The sequence below is a fragment of the Spermophilus citellus genome, assembly GCF_964194105.1.
Source record: "Spermophilus citellus genome assembly, chromosome: 9".
NCBI lineage: Eukaryota > Metazoa > Chordata > Mammalia > Rodentia > Sciuridae > Spermophilus > Spermophilus citellus.
The window spans coordinates 42,806,093-42,832,785 of record NC_138191.1 but is presented as its reverse complement, the minus strand read 5'-3'; positions in this window follow the sequence as shown (position 1 = coordinate 42,832,785).

The following is a 26,693-nucleotide window of genomic DNA, read 5'->3' as shown; positions in this document are numbered from 1 at the left end:
TTTGCCAATTCTGTTTCTCCTTCCTCCTGGGCCCACAGCTTATCTATGTTTCCCAGCCTCCCTGTCAGGTGGAATTATGCGACTGAATTTTGGCTAATGGAATGAGAGCAAAAGTAATGTGCTCCATTTCTAGATCTGACCATAGAACTTCCTACATGATTCTCTGCCCTCTCTGTCTTCCCTTATCTACTGCAGAATGAAAAGGATTCTGAAAATATAGAGAAGGGCAGAGCCACAAGTTAAAGAAACTAGGTCTCCACAGGTCCACAGGGAACACTATACACTGTCAAAACACCTTCATTGAACTTAGTGGAAGCAAGAATTAAACCTGTATTATGGTAAGCAACTTAGATTTGGTGGTTTATCTGATAAAGAAGCTGGCATTCTAACCCTAAATAATATGATGATCTATCTTCAAACCTATGATTAACAATATTTTAACAATGTTCCTGACCCCTGCAATGCTATATTTCAAAGCACAGGGAATCAGGAACAAGCCAAGTAATTGTAGCAGTGCAGTAAGCACAATCTGAGACTTAGAAAGATGGAACTATTAGCCCAGTATTATAAGAATGAACCTTAGTAAGAAGTAAATGCACAAGAAAGGAGGGAAATGTCAACCTTCCAGAATGAAGCCACATCTGGGAATCCATGATTCTGATAAAGCACAAAAATGGGAAAATATTTAGTGAGATTGAAAAGAGAAAGAATATAAATGAAACAACTGTGGGCATGTTCCATAGAGCACCAAGCTAGACCAAAGACACTGCTTTCCTAATGGAAATTTAAAATTCATGGCAGAGTTCAATTGTATGGATGACATCAACAGCTTCAAGAAGTCTCCTTCTGCTCAAAACCAAGAGTCAGGTTTATTCCTCATTTTCCTGGCTGCTAATTCCATCTCTTAGAAGCACAGGAAGCCACAAAGGAAACTGAACCTCCAGACCTAATTTTGTGATATAAAGAAAATACAGTGGTGATTGGACGTGCCCGGAAGTGACCAGGGGCCATATTGGAGTCTGTAACCGAGAAAGAAAGGAAAGCAGAAAACTGCTGGACATGAATCACCAACTTTAGAACATGGAATTTTCTGTTATTTTAGAGAAAAGTGAGATATGACCAGAGATTATGAAGAGAAATCTGTCATAAAATATTTCACATATCTCAAAAATATGAAATGCTATGTAGATAGGGATAATCTTGTCCTTTGTGGGAGAAAATTGGAGAAACATTTATAGAAATAAGTGAAATTCCACAGACGCTCTATGTTTAACTTAGACTTAAAAGTATACATTGGGAAAAATAAAAAGGAAAGAATAGACATAAAACCAGGAATAAATCCCTACAAGTATAGGCTTTGTGAGGGTGGAAACTGCCTATTTTTTTTCTTAATTCTGTATCTATAAAAATTATGCCAGAAAGTCTAAAAACTTCCAAATGTAATCTACAAACTGTAAGAGCAACTAATGCTTACTAACTCATGGTGTAATTGATATTTAGATGATACATTGGTCACCTCTCAATGTGTTGATATGCTATTATATGAGATTAATATGGTATAATCTCAATAAACAATAGAAGACACCTCCAGATTTGCTTCCACATTTTCCATCATAAAGAATGAATTTAAGGCTGGGCATGGTGGCATATAACTGTAATCCCAGCTACTGAGGAGGCTATGGCAGGAGGATTGCAACTTCAAGGCCAGACGTAGCAAGACTCTTCCTTCATGAAGATAAGATAAAAAGGACTGAGAATGTAGCTCAGTGGTAGACCAATTGCTTAACATGTGTGAAGTCCTAGGTTCAATCTCCAGTACTGCAAAAAAAAAAAAAAGAAAAGAAAAGAAAAAATATATCTTCTAATATGTAATTTGGGATAAGAAAGTTAAATATAATAATAAAGAGGAATGACCCATAAAGTAAATGAGAAGATAGTAAGAACTTATCCAAATATTTTTCAATACATTTAATTCAAAACTGGTTGAAGAGAGCAGACTGATCATGTTTGACTTTGTCTCTACCAGATCCCACTGAAGTAGAATAAAGATATACAAACATAGCCCAAGTAAATACCTGAACCCCAAATTACAGTCTCAACATGGTGCTTTCCTCATTGAAAAACTTCTGAAATATAGTAGGGAGTGCCTTATTAGTATACTTGGTAATATCTGGTTTTTTTCCTATCACTTTCTCTAACTTCACCTATAACAACAGCCATTTCTGAAATATTCTTTCTCTCTCAACTCCCACATATGTGTTGTGTTAACTTTCCCAGATACCCACTTCTCTAGGTTATTATCTTTCCTCCATTCCTTACACTCCTCTTTATTATCTTCCTGTTTTAAGTCGCAACTGGAACTTCTAATCTTTCCTTTGAGCCACTTCAGATAGTTTCAGAATTCCTGGAAGATCCAGTGTCTCCCAACTCTCCTCCTCAAGAAAAGAAATTGTATAGAGATCCCTAAGAAGTATAATTTTCTCACTCTCACAAATTTTCAAATCTTTATGAAGAACTTCTGATGAACAATACTTTCTACCTCAATACCCCCAAATAAATCAATATATAGATGAAGTAAGATATACTAAGACAAGGTGGCATTGGACAGATGTATTGGACAAAGTTTTTGATGGAAAGTTGAATCATATTGACAGAAAGAGCTGGAAAAAAATAAATGAGCAGGGCTGGGGTTGTGGCTCAGCAGTAGAGCGCTCACCTAGCACACATGAGGCACTGGGTTCAATCCTCAGCACTCTTTAAAATAAATAAATAAAATAAAGGTATTGTGTCCAACTACAGCTAAATTTTTTTTAAAAAATGATAAAATAAATGAGCAAATTAAAAAAAAAAAACTAAAAACAAAACCTAGAATTCCAGAGGCAGCAGAAGTAGAGGTGGAGTTATTCTTTACAGAACCAAGAACTAAAGGTTGGAGGGTAGAGATTGCAGCCTTGTATCTGGGAAGCAGCCAATAAAGAAGATGGTGAGATGCCCTGCTGTGCCTGTCAGGTGAAATCAAACTTCTCTGCTGTGTTTTGCTATTCAGTTTAAAGAAACAAGGTATTTTCCACATTGAGAGCGGGCATGAGGGGCTATGATGATTGACTACAGCAAAGAGAATACATTAGGAACAATAGGTGCAATTAGAGTAATCACTTGGTTAATTTTATGATCATCTATGTTATTATCTAAGATCCATTTGTATCTTGCATAGACCAGACAAAATAAATGAAAACTATAAATGAAAAATCAGTCACCAAGCATTTTAAAAGTCTTTCATGGTAGCATTAATTTCTGCAGTTTCCTGAGGGATTCAATAGTGCTTTTGTTTTACAAAGTTGTCTTTTCCACTGTGAAAAAGCCTAAACTCCAAGTCACACTGACTGTTTTACTATTTACGTAGTATGGCTTTTCCAACTCTCCATTCAGGTGCTAGGGAAATGACCTAAGATGGATTAGGGATCCACTGAGCCCACTATGATAGAGGTTTGGGGTATTAAATGCCTTCATTAGGGGCTGGGGATGTGGCTCAGTGGTAGAGCACTTGCTTAGCATGTGTGAGGCTCTGTGTTTAATCCCCAGCACCACAAAAATAAGTAAGTAAATAAATAGTAGTAAATAAATTAGTCAAGATGATCTATGTTATGCATCATTAACAGATAACACAAATATTAACAGATAATCACAAATATTAGTGGATTACAAAAACAAGGAATAATTTCTAGTTTATGTTTCATGTCCATCACAGACTATATTTTCTCCATTCTGGGACCCAGGATGCCTTTTGGATGATCTTGAGAAAAAAAAAAATGTGGTAAAACATAGAGTGTCTTGAAACTCTTTCCCAGGAATAACATATAATACTTCTAACCTGCCTGCATTTATCAGGCAAAGTAATCATACGGCCACTCCTGAGTTTAATCTGGTATAATTATGACGTCTTGAAGGAACTAAAAGTGGGTTGGATGTGGGGTGAGAATATTAAGTAAATGTGAAAAATATCTTCTACATTGTCTGACTTGCATGGACTTCCACCTTTGGAGTCCTAGAAAATAATGTCAGTTCAGAGGCAGTTTACAGTAATTCCAGAGAAATCTAAAAATTTTTTTGTAGATTTATAATATACACGTATGGCAATGTCACAGAATTCTTTTTCCAGGAGATGAGTCTTTCCTCCCATTCAAAGTTACCAGATTTAAGAAGGGGCTCAGGTCTGTAAAAAGGATGAATAGTAGTAACTCTTCATCTGTGATTAAATTAATCTTCTACTCACAAACTAGAAATTGTCTATTTTATATTTAAAATAAAATCTTTGGGGTTATAACTCAGTGGCAGAGTTCTTGCCTAGCATGTGTGAGACCATGCATTTGATCCCTGGTACTGCAGAAAATAAACAAAAACTTTATTTATTATCAAAATGTAAAACTGTGCATCAATTTCAATCTTACAGACATTATAATCAATTGGTCAACATCAAAAATGTCTGCTTTAAAACCACTCTAATTATTACTAATCTGTCCCATTTTGTCAATATCTGCTGCCATCTGGCCTCTGTCACTCTGAAATCCATCAGCCATATGGAAATCAAAGAGCTTATTTATATGGCAGTATCTTCAGTTGTCATCTCCAGCCTTCAAGAGCAGACACTAGAGAGCTTTCCAAGAAAATTGGAGCTCCTCTAACTAATGTCTTCCTCCATGTTTTGAGAAATATAGTATAAGCTGAGTATCTTTTATCCCCAGTGCTTGGAACTCTAAGTGTTCTGGATATGGGATTTGGAATATTCACATATATGGAATGAGTTATCTTGGGAATGGAACCCAAGTTGAAACACAAAATTCATTTATGTTTCATAGACAACTTATACCCATAGCCTGAAGGTCTTTTTACACCATAATTTTAATATATCTAAATTTTGATTGCAACCCATCCCATTAGGTCAGGCATAGAATTTTCTACTATGGTGTATGTCATCACTCAAAAAGTTTTTGATTTTGGAGCATTTTGGATTCAGGGACTGGATTAGGGATGCTCAACTTACATTCTCTGAGGTCGTCAATAATACATAATAAAAGAATATATTCATATGTTAGGGATGTCGTAAAATACCATAGACAAGGTGACTAAAACAACAGAAATTTACTTTGTCAAAGTTTCAGAAACTGGATGGTCAAGGCAGGGCTGGTTTCTCCTGAGGCCTTACTCCATTCCTCTGCATGTGTGCATCTCTGGTATGTCTTCCTCTTCTTATAAGGACACCATCGTATTGGATTAAGGCCCATCTTTATGGCTTCATTTAACCTTATTTCCTGTTTAAAAGACATACCTTCTAACATAGTCATATTGGGGCTTAGGTTTTCAAAACATGAATTTGGGGGCAGGGAGGGACGCAATTCAGTCCATAACACACTGTTTCTTAATACATCTTACCTTCCGTTTAGTTGACCTGATGAGGCAGTGCATTCAACTTGATTTGCAGTTCTCCAGTGGACAAGATCACATTTGGTGTCTGGCATTTGTAATACCAATTACACTGGTATTTGTGGTCCTGATTTTGGTATATTTTGCTATTTAGAGTCTAATAACTCCAAAAGATGTTAGGTTGCAGGGCAGACACAGAAGTTTTCTGAATTTTTTATTATGTCTTAAGCAAACATTTTAACATTCTGAGGTTATTATTCTTTTCTGTAACCTCTCCAGTGCACTCAGAAACAACCAGACCCTTCAAAGTCCCTATGATCTTCTCTACAACAGCATCTAAATATTAAAGCAACCATTTGGTCTCCCAAAACTGTATATTTAATGTTAGGCATTTCATTCTGGGCAACCACAAGTAATAATCTTTTTTTGCCATTAACGACTAATATCACAGAGGTCATCACTACTTCAAATCTTACCCTCTTCAATACTAAGTTCCCATTTTTTAAAAAAAGAATGTGTGAAGTCACTTTTGATAAAGATTCAGTAAGAAAAATATCTATCGTAGATTGTGTTTTTGTCAGCTTTGTGTCACTGTGACCAAAAGACTTAACAAAAACAACAGAGAGAAGGAAAAGTTTATTTTGGCTCACAGTTTCAGAGGCACCAACCATTGTTGGTCCACTTCATAGCTCTGGGCCTAAAGTGAGGCAGAACATCACAGCCATAGGACATGGCAGGAGAATGAAGCTCTGGACATGGTAATCAAGAAGTAGAGAGAGCTCCACTCACCAAGGACAAAACGTAAACCCCCAAAAGCATACCCTCAGTGACCTACTTCTTCCAGCCACATCATACCTGCCCCCAGTTACTGCTCAGTTAATCCATATCAGTTGGTTAATCCAATGATTAGGCTATACTTCTCACAATCCAATCATTTCACCTCTGAACATTCTTTCAGTCTCATACCTGAGCTATTGAGAATACCTCAGGTCTAAATAATAATTGGTAGTCAAAACAATAAATGATCTGCCATCGTGTATAACAATTTAGAATAAATAATTAAAAAAACAATAAATGATCTAATAGATCCCCAAAATTCCTATGTAATAAGAATTATAGTGCAAACAAACAAAGTACATGTATAAAGTCATGAATTGTCAGAACATACTTTATATACAAAGATATGAAAATTTGTGCTCTACATGTATAATAAAAATTTTAATTCATTCCGCTGTTATGTATTTTTTAAAAAATAATTAATTAATTAAATTTTTTTAAAAATGGCTTCCAATCAGGAAAGCACATAAATATTTGAGTAAAGCTACAGCTGCTAGTAATGAATAGGCATTATGAGAAAGACAGTGCAGAAGCCTATGTCAGTCTGTCACCACTTCTGATGGAAGAAGACACCCTACTTCACTGCCTCCTTCCAAATCTCATATGGGTATCTTCCTTGGCCTACTCTAAACAAGAACATTGCTAGCAAAAGATTCTGATAAATATATTCCATGGCTTCCAGCCTCTATCATACAGGAGAGATCATGAAAGGTACTGAATGCCAGCAGACATGTACCTGGCACGCATCTCTTTCAGGAAATTATTGGATGATATCCTTCACAAAAATGAAGGATTAAAAAAGAAAAAGGAGGAGATCACAAGATCCTAAATACTGAGAGCTCGAATAGAAGAGAAACAAAAGATTTTTCCATAATGATGACAAAAATGAGTCCTATGATGAACACTGTCATCAGCTGCTTATAGAGCAGCCAGTCTAGTTTACTGGATGAAGGAATTGAAGACAGGGTCCAAGGAAAACAAATAAATAGAATAGTGTAATTATATTTAAAGAAAAACCTTACAGTTCCATTGGAAAGATAAGGAAAGAATTAGGAATTATATGTGCATGCTTGGGACTGAGAGGTTCCTTCCCCCACCCTCCCCACTCCCCCCAAAAAATTAAAAAGGCAATGATTAACTCTAGGAAAAACAGAGCATACTCCTTAGTTTAGTGACAATATGGTCATAATACTAAAATCACTAAATCTTAAACTTTTATTATAATTATATTGAGAGGAATGGAGAGGCAAATCAAGGTAGTTATATAAGAAAGTTAATTTTTCACCTGCTATGATAAAAGGTTTAGGTTAGTTTTAAAATGGATAAATCTATAAACAGTAATATGATAATTTGTACTTCAGAGTTGAAGGTAAATATTAGAATAAACAGATATAAGATGTAAAAGTGATAGATTCTAAGACCTGATTAGTGGGGATGAAAGAGAGAGAAGTAATTAGATGGACACCCAAGAGGAAACTGTGATTATCATTGTGAGAGGTCCAATTACACACCTTTTGTTCTCTCCCCATTCTAGCTTTTCTGTCTGAAAATCTATTCTTACTTGGATGGCATTAGAGCAGATTATGCTAAGTGAAGCTAGCCAATCCCTAAAAAACAAATGCCAAATGTCTTCTTTGATATAAAGAGAGTAACTAAGAACAGAGTAGGGACAAAGAGCATGAGAAGAAGATTAACATTAAACAGGGATGAGAGGTGGGAGGGAAAGGGAGAGAGAAGGGAAATTGCATGGAAATGGAAAGAGACCCTCAGGGTTATACAAAATTACATACAAGAGGAAGTGAGGGGTAAGGGAAAAATAATACAAGGGGGAGAAATGAATTACAGTAGAGGGGGTAGAGAGAGAAGAGGGGAGGGGAGGGGGGGATAGTAGAGGATAGGAAAGGCAGCAGAATACAACAGACACTAGTATGGCAATATGTAAATCAATGGAAGTGTAACTGATGTGATTCTGCAATCTGTATACGGGGTAAAAATGGGAGTTCATAATCCACTTGAATCAAAGTATGAAATATATTAAGAACTATGTAATGTTTTGAACAACCAACAATAAAAATAAAAATAAAAAAAAGACCTAATTTATAAGTCAGTTTCTCTGTGGAACTTCCCTGAACTTTTGCCCCTTTTCAGTCCCAAGCAACATTATTTCCCAGTTTGGAGGTTCTCAAAAAAGTCTAAATTTGTATAGTCCTTAAATTTAGCATAGATGTTAGAAATGTTTAAATAAATACTATGAAGAAATAAATCACTAATGTCAACAACATAATAACAAATTATAGCTACTGGAAGTGTTTGGGAAGATAGGTACATGTTCATTGGTGATATCGTAGAATGGATTTCTTTATTCAGTAGAAGTTGATGACCATATAAATTCCCCCCTAAGAGTTTATGATTTTGGACTTTGGCTGTTATGAAATAATAATATTTTCAAAGGATATATGTTATGCTTTCATTAATTTATTTTGAGGATTTTTTTTTAGTTTTTAACAGATCTGATAAGAGTTAATTCTCTAATAAGAAAGCAATTTTAATGTGATAGAAACAGACTTAAGAAATTATACAAGATTTTATCCGTCAAGGTCACCCTGACAAGTTTAATCTCCCACAAGCAAACCTGACCTCAACTTGGCAGCCTCTGCACCCTAAATGATAGGACTGTAAGGAAAACCAATACTCATTCTAATTAGGGTGATAACCAGCTGTTGGCAATGAGCAAATGAGCCTAAAGTGGAGATCCTGGCAGCACCACTCCTAAATAGCAAGAAGTTATTAAAATGATGAGAGCAATATGAGGCTGACACAGTGCTCCAGCTACTCCTAAGAGGTATAAAATGCTGGCCTCAGGTGGATGTGTCATTCCAGATGCTGGGTTTAACACTGCACAGGTCTGCAGATGCAGGAGTAAGTGATCATGATTAGAAAAGAAACCAGAAAAAAAAAAAAAAGTAAGGTATCACAAGGGAAGAAGCTGGAGCAGCTGATGTTGTCACCTCCCAAAACTTAGATTTCACTTGGTATCCCAAGATCTCGCAGGAGACTTATCAATTATTAGTGATTTCATGCCTAGATACACATTAAAATCACCTGGTTGCTTTTTTAAAATTACTAATGTTCAAGACCTACTATATCCAGAGATCTTGATATATGAGGTCTGGGCCAGGGTCTAGGTTTCAGGATCATTTATTTCCCCAAGGTCAACAAATTTTTAGTAAGTTGCAAGCTCTCTGTATAATGACTGTTGGTATCCAAGGTCTAATGTCTCCTGGTTTAATAAATGCTTTCCTCTACCCAGATTCTGTAGTAACCACTCCCTGATATGCTACAGGTGCAATGAATAAACAAACAACCTCATTCAGCAATTCTAGAGCATCTTTCATGGTAAGATCAAGAATATACTCAAAACCAGGAGGGGTTCAGTCAACTGGAGAGACTGAGTCTCCTTTCTGTCATGTAGAATCTTGTCCATTCCTCTTCAGTCGTATCAGAGCCAATCTTGTAGAAGCCAGGAGACTCTGAGTAAGGTGTGGGCAAAAAAAAAAAAAAAACAAAAAAAACAAAAAAAACTCCACAGTTTCCACGTGGCCAATTTCATCCCACAATCAGACAGCTATTGCCTATTACTTCGTATGCATGCCCATGTACACACATACACACATACACGCTCACACACTAATTGTAACACTCAGCTGTAACCAGACAGTTCTCCCAGGGCATCCCCAAATGCACCTAAAATCGAGAATAATTTTGTCATTCATGTGGTAACACTTTCTTGAAAACATAAATACTGAAATACATCTAATCTTGATAAGAAACTTGTCATCTCTATCATACATTTAAAAATCAAGTTGGGTGATTAGTTTTTAAAATATATTTCAAATGGACAAAAAACTCTTTACCATAGCCATGTATCAGCCCATTGCCACACATGACATGGAACCTGCCTGCCCACTCTAGATGACACTTAGAGCTCCCTTCAGTAACTGGAGCCACTCAGGCAGTTCTAAGGCTTCACTCCATTGTTTCCCACCCCTCAACAGTTGCTCTTCTTTGTTGCCTGATGTTTCTACATCTTGAAAACTTTGTTTCATATATTTATCCAGTTGTAAAGTAGCTTCAGACAAGAGTTAAATATAGTTCCCATTCATAATTTCATCCCGACCTAAAGTGGAAAATTTGGATACATTTTTAACTAAAACAGAAAATATTAAATTTATCATCTTTATAATTTGATGTGAAAAAATATTTGCTTCCTCACTGGGCTCATGAGATTCACAGGGGGAAATAATTCAGAGGCTGTTTTCTTTACCTTCATGTTCTGACTACCAGATTTCTCAGTTCTAAGATGTGTGAATCATTGATCTATTAGTCATTTCAGTGGGTTTGGTCAGAAACCACTACAGTGACTATATACCCAATTGTGAGGCACATCTTTACATCAGAAATATGAGCTTGTGAAAATGATACATTTTAACATTAAGGAAATGTAGTGATTTCCTTTTAACCTTGAATTCATGTTAGTTATGACAAAACTCCTCTCATTCAAATACACCTCTGGAAGGCCATAGGGCTACTGATATGGCAAACTGTCTTGGTACAACCCTGGGATCTCAAACATTCCATACTGCAAGTAGATCCCTATACAAACCTCTGCAGATTCTCCTAAGAGCCTAATCAACTCAATTATAGAACATTCTTTGAATGGAAAAACAATTTTTTTTCTCCCTATCCTTTGGAATTCTCTTGGTTACTTGAGTAACAGTGCCCAGAGTACATGAAGGAGGAAAATCAGTGATAGTGAGAATAGTTCTCCCCTATCTCCTTGATAAGTGAATCTCCACTACATCTGAGTTACCTGGAGGGCATGTTATCACACACATTGTTGGACCCAACCCCAGCGTTCCAGATGTGGTTAAGTCTAAGATTGTCAGCAGCTAAGCAGGACTTTTAAGGTCAAGTACCTGGGCCATCTCTGAACATGTGATATATAAAGTATAATGTGGAACTGAGCATGCTCAGCAATGCACCTCCTCTACATGCTATGAGAGTCTTTCCAATATGAATGTGTTACAGTCTCCCCAGTAAAATTCTCTTGCCTTCTAACAGCAGAGACACTGCTTCTGAAGTCATCCCTGTTGCCCTCATTACTTGCCACAAGTAATAAACCATTTTTTCACTCTTTTATCTTCAGGTTGTGCTTATACTTTGTACTCACCAAGGAGTAAACCCATTATATGTTCACTTCTGTGTTAGTTATGACAATATCTGAATTTCTAACAAGTTTCCAGATAATGCTAATGCAGCTGGTCCTAGAGCTACACCCTGAGAACCACTGTTCTGGAGCTTTATTGGCCACAGGCTATAAAACATGCAAAGAGAGAGAGTTTATTGTCCTGGGAATACTTCTCCCTCTTTCAGAGTTGGTGATAATCACAGATTGACATTTATATTTATAAGGTATTACAAGTCAGATGTTCCTAATTTAAAGAATTGGCATCCTTAGGGACCTATGATAGTCTCTCCTCTAACTTTGACATGTTTTACCTATGTTGCTAGTTAAGAGGAAAACAGAATGAGTACAAGTTTGCCATCTTCCATTACTATACTTCAGGGGAAAATATATAGGTTGTTTTTACCTAAGAGAAAAGAGGATCCTAAGCTAGTTATTTTCCCTAATCTCTTTCATTTTTATTATCCTGTCATTCAGTAATCAGTTGCCAGTGATGAACATGGGAATTGCTAGCTCATAGAAATTTGGGAGTATTTTTTATTATTGCCTGCTGTTGGTGACAACTTTTAACACAGATCTCATGCAATAAAAACCCCACCAGCTGTCTCCTCCCCTAATTTGGGGGAGGAGACAGGCAACTGCAGGAGTCTGGAACTCATGCATCTCCGTTACCTCCTTCCTCAGAGCCTTCGGTCTACTCAGCCTTACAGCATTAGACAGCTCTTTCACCTGATCTATACAAGACAACAAATTCACAAATGCATAGTTCAATCAAGATCAAAGATTTGCCAAGATCTTATATTTGCTGTGCTTGATTTTTAGTGTATTAATGAGGATTCTGGGTCCAATAAAAAGTCTAGAATTTAAACCTTCTCTTTAAAGTTGTGTGTGTGTGTGTGGGGGGGTATGTGTGTGTGTGGAGAGAGAGAGAGAAAGAGAGAGAGAGAGAGAGAGAGAGAGAGAGAGAGAGAGAGAGAGAGAATATGAATGTGTGTATGTGTGTCTTGAGATCAAACTCAGATCCTGGCTCATGCTTGATAAGTACTCTACCACTAAACAGTACCTCTAGCCTTTTGCCCTGAAACATTTTGGGATGAGTAGTTTTCATACTTTGATGCATATGGTCAGTGGGGAGTGAAGCTGAGAATATGTATTTTTAATTGACTTTTTATTAATTAACTTTAGAGCAGTTTTTAAAATTAATTTTAACTCATACATAAAACACAAAAAAATTATACATATTAATGGGCACCACATGGTATTTTGTTACATGTATATGTTGTCTAATCAGATTAAACATATCAATCTCCTCAAACATTTACCATTCTTTGAAAAATTTTTTAAATTTATTTTTTGGATATACATGACAGTAAAGTATATTTTGACATATTATACATACATGGGGTGCAATCCATTACAATTTGATTCATGTCTTGTTTGAACATGATGTGGAGTTACTCTGGTTCTGTATTCATTGATGAGCATAAGAAAGTTATGTCTGATTCATTCTATGTCTTTCCTATTTCCATCCTCCTTCCCTTCCCCCTCATTTGCTTTTGTTTAATCCAGTGGACTTCTATTCTTCCTTCCCCACCTTCTTGTTGTGAGTTAGCATCCACATATCAGAGAGAACATTTGGTCTTTGGTTTTTTGGGAACTAGCTTATTTTATTTTATATATGACAGCAGAATGCATTACAATTCATATTATACATATAGAGAACAATTTTTCATATCTCTGGTTGTATATAAAGTATATCACACCAATTCGGGTCTTCATACATGTACTTTGGATAATGATGTGGGACTGGCTTATTTCACTTAGCATGTTATTCTCTAGTTCCATCCATTTACCAGCAAATGCCATAATTTTATTCTTCTTTGTTTCTGAGTAATGTACCACATTTTCTTTATCCATTCATCTATTGGAGGGCACCTAGGTTGGTTCTATAGCTTGACTATTGTGAATTGAGCTGCTACAAACACTGATGTGGCTACATCACTGTGGTATGCTGATTTTAAGTCCTTTGGGTACAAGCTGAGGAGTAGGATAACTGGGTCAAATGGTGGTTCCATTCCAAGTTTTCTGAGGAATCTCCATACTGCCTTCCATAGTGGTTGTACAAATTTGCAGTCCCACCAGCAATGTATGAGTGAACCTTTTTCCCCACATCCTCACCAACATTTATTGTTACTTGTATTCTTAATAATTGACATTCTGACTGGAATGAGATGAACATTTATCATTATTTATGGTAAAAACATTCAAAATCCTTTCCTCTAAGTTTTTGAAACGTACAACATATAATTGCTATGTACAGCCACTCTACTGTGCAAGAACTTACTCCTAACTGCAGCTCAGTACTGTTAATCAACCTTTCCCCATTTCTCCTTTCCTCCTATTCTTCTCAGTCTCTGGTAACCTCCATTCTACTCTCCATTTCTGAGATCAACTTTTTCATATTCCTCATATGAGTGAGTTCATATAGCACCTGTCTTTCTGTGACTGACTAATTTCATGTAACATAATGCTCTCCAGTTCCATCCATGTTGTTACAAATGGCAGGGTTTCATTTTTTCCTATGGCTGAATATTATTTCATTGTGTATAGGTACATGTTCTTTATCCATTCATCAGTTGATGGACACTTAGGTTGTTGCTATTTCTGGACTATTGTGAATACTGCTACAATCAATATGGGACTGCAGATGTCTCTTTGACTTACTGATTTCATTTCTTTTGGTTATATACCTACCAGGGGGATTGCTGGATCATATGGTAGTTCTATTTTTAGTTTTTAGAAAAACTTCCATACTATTTTTCATAGTAGCTATAGAACAGTTTAAGTTTACAGAAAAATTAAGGCAATGGTACAGAATGTTGCACCTCTCTCACCCTCAAACACGCCATTTCCCCTATTAACATCTTACATAATTATAATGTATTTGTTGCAATTAAGGAACCAATATTGACACATTATCATCAACTGAAATCCATGATTTATTAAGGTTTCCTTAGATTATTATCTAATGCCATTTTTCTGTTCTAGGATCTGATTCAAAACTCCACATTATACATATATATGATTATATCATGTCTCCCTTACATTCCTCTTGGCTGTGACCATTTCTCACACTTTCCTTGTTTTTTTTTTTTTATGACATTGATAGCTTTAGAAAACACTAATTAAGAATTTTGTAGGAGGCCCTCTATTGGAATTTGTCTGAAAATTTTTGGAGCAGACTTGACTTTTGAGTTTTGGAGAGGTGGGTCACAGAAGTAAAGTGCCACTCTCATCACACCATACCAAGTGTATGTCCTATCAACCTGCCTTGCAACTGTTGTTGACCTTATAGATAGCATGGGGCAGGTTCATCTACTGCAAAGCTACTCTTTTTTTCCCTCTTCTCATTTTATACTCTTTGGAAGAAAGTTTCCATGTGTAGCCCACACTTAGGGAGTGGGGAGTTGTGCTTCCCTTCTTTAGTGTGCAGCCTCTGTATCATTTATTTAGACTTTTCCCCCATAGAACATTTATCTTTTCTCCCTAAATTTTTATTATAATCAGTAGTATTTGGTACTTTATCCTTTGGGTAATAATCTAATGCTACTTTATTTATGTTGATGCTAAAAATGTTCTAACTTTGGCCATTGGGAGCTTTTTCAGTGGGCTCCTATGTAACATTGACACATCCCTGTGTGTGTATGTGTGTGTGTGTGTGTGTGTGTGTGTGTCTGTGCGCGCGCTTGTGTCTGCATGTGTTCTGAGCACTTCCTTCACTTCCTTACTTTCTCATAATATAAAATGCTCTAGGATCATCTGTATATTCCCTGCCCCACTCCCTAAAATCAGCCATTTCTCCAAAGATCCCTGGGTCCTTCTATTGGAACATGATAAAAGAAACCAAAATTTGGGTGCTTAGCATGCTCAATGCTACTGGATGTCATTTCTTTTACTTCTTGTCAGTGACAGAGCAAAGAAATATATGTGTATATAGAAACCTACATGTGTGTGCATATATATGTAAATATCTAATAAATATTTCTTCCCACAAACATATGTATTTATATTAAGGTAAACATGAGTTCTTGCTGATGTCACCAACTCTAATCCATTACCACATGGATCTTTCTCTCACTTGTCTACAGTCTCTTACTCAAACAATGAGAAGACTGGCTCCTACCATCTGCCATCCATTCACTGAATGGTTCAATTCCAGCATACTCATGAACCTGTACCCCAGTTGTCATTTACATGTTCCCTGTGGAAAACAGCTTTTTTACTGCAGTATAGTACTTCCTGTGCCTTTAGTCCTACATACCCCTGCTCATTTCCAAGGCTGCTTAGGTCAGCACTTCCCTCATGCCATCAGCAACAGTGCTTCATATATTTATAATGCAGTCAGATTCTCTTGTCACAGCCTGCAATCTTTCTTGGGATCCCTGACCTCCAAAGTGATTTGTTTAACTAACATACATTAAGACTTGCTTTTTGTATTGTAAAGTTTTATATTTTGACAATTGCATAATACCATGTATATACCATTATACTATCATGTGGAATAGTTTGCCTGTCCTGAAAAATTCCCTGCTTCACCTATTCATGCTTTCCCCCACCTCAAACCCCTGGCAACCACTGATCATTTTATTGTCTCTGTAGCTTTGTCCTTTCCAGAATTCATATCATTGGAATCATAGAAGAATATAGTCTTCTCTGACTGCCTTCAGTAAGTTTCCTCAATGTCCTTTCATAGATTGGTAGCTCCTTTCTTTCTTTCTTTCTTTTTCTTTCTTTCTTTCTTTCTTTCTTTCTTTCTTTCTTTCTTTCTTTCTTTCTTTCTTTCCTTTTTAGCTAGTAGAATTTTTTTCTTTTTCCACCCATTTAAAAAATTTTGTTCTACTCAGTTATGCATGACTGCAGAATGCATTTCAATTCATTGTACAAAAATAGAGCACATTTCAATTCTCTGGTTGTACACAATGTAGAGTCACACCATTTGTGCAATCATATATGTACCTAGGTTAATGATGTCTGTCTTATTCCACCATCTTTCCTTCCACATGCCCCCACCTTGCCACTTTGCCCAATTCAAAGTTCATCTATTCTTCCCATGCCCCCTCGCATTATGGATCAGTATCCACTAAAAAGAGAAAACATTTGGACTTTGGTTTTTTGGAACTGATTTATTTCACTTAGCATGATATTCTCCAACTCCATCCATTTACCTATAAATGCCATGATTTTACTCTCTTTTAATGCTGAGTAATATTCCATTGGGTTTATATATCAGAGTTTCTTTATCCATTCATCTACTGATGGGCATCTAGGTTGTTGCCACAGTTTAGCTATTGTGAATTGAAGCTGCTATAAACATTGATGTGACTGCATCACTATAGTATCATTTCTTTTTATTGCTTCTATTGTATGAATCTACTACAATTTATTTATCCATTCATCTGTTGAAGGACATCTTGGTTGCTTCTAGTTTTTGGCAATTATGCATAGTTTCTATAAACATTCCTGTGCAGGCTTTTGTATAGACACAAGTTCAACTCAATTGAGTAAATTCCCAGGGGCGTGGATACTGAATAGTATGGTAAGATTATGTTTAGAAACTGCCCAACTGTCTCCCAGAGTGACTAGACATTTTGAAGTTACATCAGCAATGAACTAGAGTCTTTGTTTCTCTGCATCCTCACCAGCATTTAGTGTTATGAGGTTCACTTTTTCTCAGCCTCTAATGTATATGTAGTCATTTCATTGTTTTAATTTGCAATTCCCAAATGGAGCATGTTTTCATGCTTCTTTGTGTCTGTTTTCTTTGATGGTGTCTGTGAGTGTATACTTTTTAACAACCATCATTCTAGATCCATCACCTGCTGCTCACTTTTACTTATCCACTTGTCCCCCCATTACAGCATGCTAGAACCAAACAGGAACACCTTCCCCTTTACCTGAATATAGAGCTAAACATTTTCATCTTAATATTTTCACCACTTTATAATCTATTTTTTTATAGACGAGTAATCTGCTCCCAAAGGCCTGAGACAGAGGTAGACTTGAGGATGCCTATGCCTGGGGAGGGGCTCTTTGTTAGACTAGAAGCTTAGGGACTTACTAGGTTCTATAATTAGATGAACTATTACTCAGTTAAATGTGATTCTATGGGTCATGGTCACCTGGTCCAACAGTCCAGGGTCTCCCTACGTAGGAATGTTTGGTGCATAACTTTCAGTTTGTAATTCATAACACGTGCTTTTTCTATGGAAATACAAAAAGAGAAATAGACTTAATAAAAGAATATTTAAGCCTGTTTGTAAACAGCATGACAATTTAGAATAAGGCTTAAAACTTAAGTACGAAACAGCTTTTTACACTATAAATGTCAGTTGTCAACAGTCTCTTGACGCCAACATTGTTTTTGCTTTTTATTCTAAGAAGCAGCTTTCTATTTTTCTCAAGCTTTAGATGTCTCAGGGCCTGTGTGACCCACAACTTCCTGGAGACTCATCACTTCCTACATGTTCTCAGGAACTTCGAAGCATGTTACCATTTTCATAGAGAAGGGGCCTTTCACCTCCGAAGCTCTTACAATCAGCAGCAGGCCATTCTCTCATCTACCCAGATCCTCTCAAAGAGAACCAGTAGTTCTGTTTGTCTCTTGTTTTCTGTTTATTCACTTTAAAACTTTAGAACAACCATCATCATCATCTGTTATGCCATGAATTCCTAAATATATGCAGGTGTCAACTGCCTTCTCCCTGCCCACCCTCCAATACAAGGGGTCTACATCCTTAGCAATCCAGTTTCTGTACTCTCAGTTACCACCTCCCATGTTTTGCAGCTCTGAGAAGCTCTGAGTTTTTCCAATTAATTCTTTAAAATTCCTTAGTAATTACCCTCCTACCTCCTTCTAAATTCACCTCTTGTTTGTTTTTATCCCAGCTTTTTACCAGTGATTCATTAAAATCTGTTCTCAGTTTCTCCAAAATTTTTGGTACTGGTGATTGAACCAGGGGCTCTCCACCTCTGAGCCACATCCATAGCCCTTTTTGTATTTTATTTCAAGACAGGATCATGCTACGTTGCTCAGGCTAACCTTGAACTTGTGATTCTCCTGCCTCCCAAATTGCTGGGATTAAAATATGTTACAGCAGAACCATTTTGAAATGATTATACTGTAATTTCTTCACAAGGTCTTAAAGAATTCAGCATCAGAAAACATGATTGAATCTATTATATTTCCTTACGGAACATAATCCATCTTCCCATACTTTCATCTGCCTTGGTTTACCTGGAAACCTGCTGAAATGGGACAATATTCATTTATTTTCTTCTGTATTATGCATTAGTTTGGGCTTACTGTGAGAGATGACTACCTGTCAAATTATAAGTGTCAGATATTCTTGCCACAATATTGACTTAAGCTATGACTGTCCTCAGGTCACATAGACTTCTCTGTGATTCAAGTTTATCCTCTTTGGAAAATACTGACCCACTTAAATGGAAACACTGTGAGGATTATCTAATAGATTGTTCTGAAAAGCCAGGCCTATAAACATTCTTATTAATGTGTTAAGCTATAGATACATACACTGAAGTAAGCAAGGCCTCAATTTTTAATTTAAAAAATGCCAGTTTGACTTGTTTAAGTTTGTAATCTTGTATTTCCCTAGTGTAATGCTAGATTTTTTAAAAAATTTAAGACTTCATATTTCTCAAGACAATAGCCAATACACATCAAGGCTTTTTTTTTAAAATTTTAGTTACTTTAAATGTTAACATCAAAGCATTTTTTAAAAAAGACTACAAGATCTTAAAGATCATACTCAAATATGTCATGAAAGATAATTGTTAGAAATATCTACTTTAAGCAGAAATGAAATCTTCTCTGGAATTCCTAATCTTTAGACTGTGTTCTGGATCTAAATATAGTAAATCCAATAACAGTTTTTACATTATAGCCTTTTCCTATTTGATGATGTTTGTCAGAGACACGCAAGGGTTTTCTTCTCCTGGTTCCCAGTTCCTTCTTTCATTCCTAATATGACATGGTTTCCTGAACTCAGCCTCCACCCTGTTTGCTCTCTTAAATCAGGCACCAGTTCCTCATTGTACTTTTTAGACATGGTATGGAGAAGAGGATCCCAATGGGAAATAATGTGACCCTCCTCCCTTCCTGTCCTCCTCTTGCCTGCAAAAACACCCAGCTGCAGGCAATGATAAGATGCTCTGCTCTTGGGCCCTGCCCCACTTCCTGCCTTCCAGCCAAGAACTCCAGCTGCAGACAATCAGAACTCTCCAGATCCTGGGGCCCACCACACCTCCTGCCCTCTAAGTCCCTGGAAGTCAAATGTGGGTGCCAATCAGCATTCATACCCACTCCCAGTGCCCATGTCAGCATCTACACTGAAATAGCCTCCTGTCCAAAGGTTCATTGCTCATCAGTAGTTGGACTACCTGGCTATACAACATTAGGATCCCTGGAAGTCTTTATAAAATAATGACACTGTTAGACAAAATCTGACTGGAGTAAAACCAAGGCATGGTACTTCTCAAAAACTCCTAGGAAGTTCTAATGTATAGTCAGGGTTAAAAATCAGTGATGAAATCCAGGTCCTTCCTGAGACTATCTTTCCCATATGAAAATATTTTCTCTGTCTGCCCCACTTACCACTAAATAAGTAGATGGTCTTCCTAGTCATGCTCAACCAACATTGCAGGTCATTAGTGTAGGCTTCTACTACTGAATGTTGAATGAATATATAACCCCAAGTTCCCTTGACCAACATCCTCTAAGAAAGACAACCTCTCCTCTTCATCCCTGTCATATGATAATCTCTTGCCAATTATCTCATATCCATCCTGAACTTGTGGGCTATTCATCTTTCTTTTCCATCTTACCATCACCTCATAAGCAAGCAGTGCCTAGCATAGACTATGTTCTACATCCCGGTTTTCATGTCCATGATCTCAACTCTATTCTCCCCTCAGTCACCCACTCCCAAGTCCATACTCATCACTCAGAACATATCTTCCTCCTAAATATTAATCCCCCAGTCCTATTCCAACCATCCTTTGTCCAGTTCTCACTCTCCTTTTTACCTTCGTCTTAAATCTTATTTTTTCATGGCCAACCTTCAAGAAACAATAGTTTTCACTTTGATATTTCCTATCCACTCTGCCTTGTCACTCAGTGTGCCTTGGCCCTTGCTAGGGATACTCATAAATCTTCATTTACTTGAACACGTGCAGCATTTGGTGCTCAGTATAGTCACTCTTTCTCTCTTGAGACCATTTCCTTCCCCAGCTTATGGAACCACACTCTCCTGGCTCACCTGTTACTTCACACAACCTTTTCAGTGTCCTTTGCAGGCTTCACTTCTGCTGCTAATTCTTAAATATTGTTGGGCCTTAAAGCTCCAACTTAGTTCCTTGATCACATTTAAATTATTTTAATCCTGTTTATTGTTTCAAAAATTGCTTTTATACAGACAATTCCTAAAACCAAATCTTCAGCCAAGACCCCTTTCATGGGGTATGAGTTGACTTTCAGCTTACTACATATCTTAAAAAAATAATAATAATAAAAATAAAAATTTAAAATATCCCACAGTCTTCTCAAATCTAGTATGTTCCAAATAACTCATTGTCTTCTCTATAGTAGTATTCTTCTGCAAATTCCATCTGGCTCACAAGCATTGCTGCACAGAAGCTACCCTATTGTTCAATCAATTCAATATCTTTCTTTTTCAAAAGTATAGGCCAAAATGGTCTCCCTCCTGGATTCCCTATTCCATAATAGACACTGTCTTCACTCAATTGCCCAATCAAAAAGTCTTGCTAATTTCATCTTTTTTCTCTCAATTCTATATTCAAGCTATTACTAAATCCTAATAATTCTGTTTTTTAAAAAACTTCTCAGCACTTAAAAATATTTATAGAGCACTTGCTATTTTCCAGATACTGTTCTAGATTCTGGGTACAGTGTTATAAATAAGAAAGTTGTATCTCACCATCTTTATACTAAATATCCGTCAGGATTCAGTCAGAAAAGCAGAACACTTAAGGTAGGGATTTGACCTCATACAAGGGTGAGAGCTGGCCTTCAAGTTTATGTTTGTTGTTTTTCAGTTAGTGCTGGTCAGAAGTCAGCAGGGCAGGCACTTAGAAAGAAAAGATAGACAGGAAGTGGGGGAGAACAGGACAAGCTGGAAACCCACCAAGGTAAGGTGGAACTCAAAAGAACAAACTGGAATGAACCTCAGTCTCTTACCACCTTTATCTTTGAACTTCTACAACATGGGTGACCTTCAAAAGATGCTGGTAGCCTTTGCCAACAATCTACACTCTTGGCTGTCCACGGAGTTGGAGAAGCTGAAAGAAGTGACCCAGCAGTAATTGAAGTATCTGCAGTTATCTCTACTGCCTCAGCCGAGGTGAACCGGCATACCTGTACTCTGTGTGTGAGCTGCAATAGGGCCTGACCCTTTACCAACTTTCTGTGTAAACATGGCTGCTGCTTCTTGGGAAACTTTATGTTGAGACCAATCCTTACTCAGAACCATACAGTAAAAGGAATTCTGGGAAACTTATTTCCAGTTTAGCTAAATTGGCCCAGTGCAAAGTCAACTCATTACATCACTTCTCCTCTGAACTGTGTGGCTCTGCTTGTCTCTGATTTGTCCCATTCACAGTCTTTCACAATATCTTTAGGAAATGATTGAACATACAACTCTGATCATGTTACTGCCCAGCTCAAATTCCCCACTGCCTCTCTAGCAGTAACAGCATAACATCTAGACTCCTTTAGTCAATGTGTTTGGTAGAATTAGGTATATCTCTAAGAGACAACAAAATCCAAACAACAGTTGTTCAAACAAAATAGAAATTTATTTCTCTCTTAGGTAGAAACATGAATAGGTGGTTAGGCCTAAAGGCTTACCATGGCATCAGGGACCCAGGCTCTTTCTTCTTTTTTTTTTTTTTTAATTTAACTTTTTATTGGTTGTTCACAACATTACAAAGCTCTTGACCCAGGCTCTTTCTATTCATTTTTTTTTAAAGCGTTAAGGTTATACATAGTAATTGGGTTCATCCCAACAAGGTCACAGATGCATAGAAATCAATTTCATGATCCCTAACTTCTCCCTCCCATCCCCTCTCCCCCCTCCCATTTTCCTTCTTCTACTCTACTAGACTTCCTTTCATTCCTCTATTAATTTGTATTTTATTGCTTCTTTATATTATCCTATCCTTCCCTCCCCTTCCTTTATTTTACTCTAGCTTCCACATATGAGAGAAAATATTCAACCTTTAAGTTTCTGAGTTTGGCTTATTTTACTTAGAATGATATTCTTCATTTACATTCATTTACTGAAAATGCCATAATTTTATATTTTTATGGCTGAGTAGGACCCCATCATACACACACACACACACATACACACACACACACACATAGTATATATATATATATATATATATATATATATATATATATATAAATTATATATATATCACAATTTCTTAATCCACTCATCTATTGATAGGCATCTTGGTTGAATCCACAATTTAGCTATTATGAATTGTGTTATCAATGTTGAGTGGCTGTGTTGCTGTAGTATGCCAGGTTCTTTCTATCCTGCTCTGTATTTACTTTTCAGAATTGAAACAGAAAATGGGACAATGACAGAAGAACAAGAAGGAGGAGGAGGAGGAGGAGGAGGAGGAGGAGGAGGAGGAGGAGGAGGAGAAAATTCCCATACTCTAAAATTCCCCACTGCCTCTCCAGCACTAAGAACCTAACATCTAAACTCCTTTGGTCAATGTGTTTGGTAGAATTAGGTATGTCTTTAAGAGACAACAATATCCAAACAATAATTGTTCAAATGAAATAGAAATTTATTTCTCTCTTAGGTAGAAATATGAATTCTTCAAGGGCACTCTCTGTAGCTGCCATGCTGTAGAACTTAGTCACCTGGTCACGCTTAGCTTAAAGGGATCTTGGGAACTATTACCTTAATCCTGGCAGTTATCTGTCCAAGTAACATATCTATTACTAACTGAGGAAGGGAAAAAACAAATAATGAGGAACCATGAACAGAATTTCCTACATATGACATACAAGACCCCTCATTACTTGAGGATGCTAACTCCTCTAACCTTATTTAATGCTTCTCTATCCCAAATATTAATAGCAAAATTAAAATACTTGATATTCCATTCAATACTCCATTAAATGTTATAGGTTCCTAAATTTGCACTCTGTATTCCCTTGTCTAGAATTTCCCTGCTCCAATTGCCTGCTAAGCAAACACTTGTTTATCCTTCAAGCATTCATTGTCTATCTTTCCCCAAATGGTTCCATCTCTCTACATACCTCCTGCCCTTTGAATAAATACCCATTCAAATGATTATATCTCTAACAACTGTTTGTTGCCACCTCCGACTCTCTTCTGAATTCCTAAAGTAAAAGGATTGTGTTTTTAATCCTGAACCTCAGCATGTGGCCCAGTGTCCCCTGCAAAATGTATAGAAACGCTTGCACAATGGAGATGTACCGAGTAAAAAAGGATTGGTACTTTAATCAGTTCATATGTTACATTTCTGTGAATGCAGTCTGAAGATGCTGGGGACAGCAGCCAGACACAGGCTTCTGTGGCTGCAGAACTGCCACATTTTCTTTTCTGTTGGCTGGGAAGGGATCAAGGCAGAGGTTCCCTGACTGAAAAAGAGCTTGCCTGAGGAGAGGAGTAATTGCTTCTTTATCTCTTATACACAGCACTGAGGGTGAGCACAGATGGCTCCCCAACTTTCCCTGTGCCTCAGGGAAGAAGACAAAATGTCATAGAGCCAAAATATCATAGGATGCTTTAAGAAGGTTAAGAACAGTGTTCCAGGTGACAAACTAAAAACCAAAATGATAAAGGTCACTCATCACTAAGTCGTAAAATTCTTCCTAAGGCTACAACAGTGGTGGGAAAAATAGCCCTCTACTTGCCAGTAAGTATTTTCTAACCTCTGTATGGAAATCTCCCCTGGAACAGGAGGGCCTTTGAATGCCACTTTGTCCCCACCCTCACTGTATTTGCTGTTCTTTTGAGAGAATATGAAAGCTCTTCCTTTGACTTACAAGTACACAGAGCATTAGGGAAAACCCTTCCTGGCAATTACTCGTATACAGCTGTCATTGTGTTTGCTGAAAAGTAAATGTGAATGATATATTCAGTAAAAGATATTTTAAGAGAGAACATTAACTAAACTGTCCTGTCTCATTGACCTTCAGGGACTCAGAAGTAATATGTTGAAGCAGTTCTGAGACTTGGTTGCATGCTCTGAAGGACCATTTAAAGGAATAGCCACAGGCCGGTGTTGTCTGGATTGCTGTAGGTGACCAGTGGCAGCCTTCTGGAATGACTCATATGCTACGGGTATTCGTATGACCCTCTTATCCAGCAAGTTCCATTGATAGGAAATTATCCCAAGGAAAGAATTGTTGACATACACAGAGTTGTTTAGAGTAGGATATTCACCTCATCATTGTTCATAAGTGGAAAAACTGTAAATAAATATCTCATAACAGAGAATCAGTGAAATATACTATGCAGTTTTGAAAAATGATGTCATTGAAGAGTATTTATTGTCATCAAAAGGTGTTCATGACATTAGGTAAAAATATGAAGGTTATAAAAAAGACTATTCAGTGTGATCTCAGTTCTACTATTTTTTTAATCGTTCTGAAATTGGCTTATTTTTCTTAACATAATGCTTTCCAGTTCTATTCATTTTACTGAAAATGACTTAATTTTGTTCTTCTTATGGTTAAATGTTTTAGTCAGCTTTTTCATTATGGTGACCAAAAGATCTCACAAAATCAACCTAACAGATGAAGTTTACTTGGGAGCTCACAGTTTCAGAGTTCTTAGTCCATGTCACTGATTTCATAGCTCTGAGCCAGAGGTAAGGCAGAACATCATGGTGAAAAGGTATTTTGGAAGAACTTAGCTCAGGACATGACATCCAGAAAGTAGAGAGATAGAGGGACCAACAAGTAACCCCAAAATTACTCCACCTGTGACCTACTTCCCCCAGCCATAACATACCTACTTACAGTTACTGCCCAGTTAATCCGTATCGGTGAATTTGATCATTTCACCTCTGAAATTTCTTTCATTGTCTTACACATGAGCTTTTGGGGGACACCTCCTATCTAAACCATAACATTCCACCCCTGATCTCCAAAAGCTCATGCTCATATCACAATTCAACATATATTTAGTCCATTTTCAAAAGTCCTCATAGTCTTAACAGTTCCAGCATTACCAAAAGTTCAAGTCCAAAATCTCTTCCGAGACTCAAGACAAACTCTTAGCTCTTAACTTCTGAGTTCTGTAGTTCCACGTCCAGCATACGAGGCAGGTGGCATCGTGGTGTTCTCTCCAAAGGGCTTGGGCAGCTCCACTCCTAGGGCCTTGCTGGTCATGGCCCACATGGCCTCTATCTTGGCTTGTTTCTGCTCTATTTCTGTAGCTTTCCTTGGTAGACATCCTACATTACTGGCATGTATTAATCTCAAGAGGTCTAACTGCAGCTTTGGCTTCCTTCTTACATCTTCATGCATTACCCTCTAAGGGGCTGCCAGCTGACCCTGTTAGACTTTACCTGGCCTCCTAGGCCTTCCTTGAAATATTCATGAAAGCCTCTCTAGCCCCTAACTCCAACACACTGCATTCTTACAGAACCAGCACCACATGGCTGTTGCCACTGTCTGTCACCAACTTGAGCAGTAGCCAAGCCTCCTAGGACCATAGCTGCAGCATGATTCTGCATGGCTTACCATAATGAACCAACTTCCTACGCCTCCCTGAGCAAACAGGGTGCCCCCATGGTATCTTCTCAAAAGAATTTTTACTTTTACACCCTTTATCCTAAGATGAGTGTGGTCTTGCCAATTCCTGAGATCCTATTGTTTCTGGTTTATGAATATAGCATAACTTTAGTGGCTATAGTCTCTTCAACAACCACAACTTCCTTAGTCCCAGTTTTTCTCCCCTTTTTCTAAGCCAAGCTTCAAGTTTTTAATACCTTTCTGCTCCTGATTATCACAGAAAACTTGACTAAAATTCACCACCAATACATGCAACCACCTGAAATGCTATGCTGCCTTAAAATTTCCCACACCAGATTA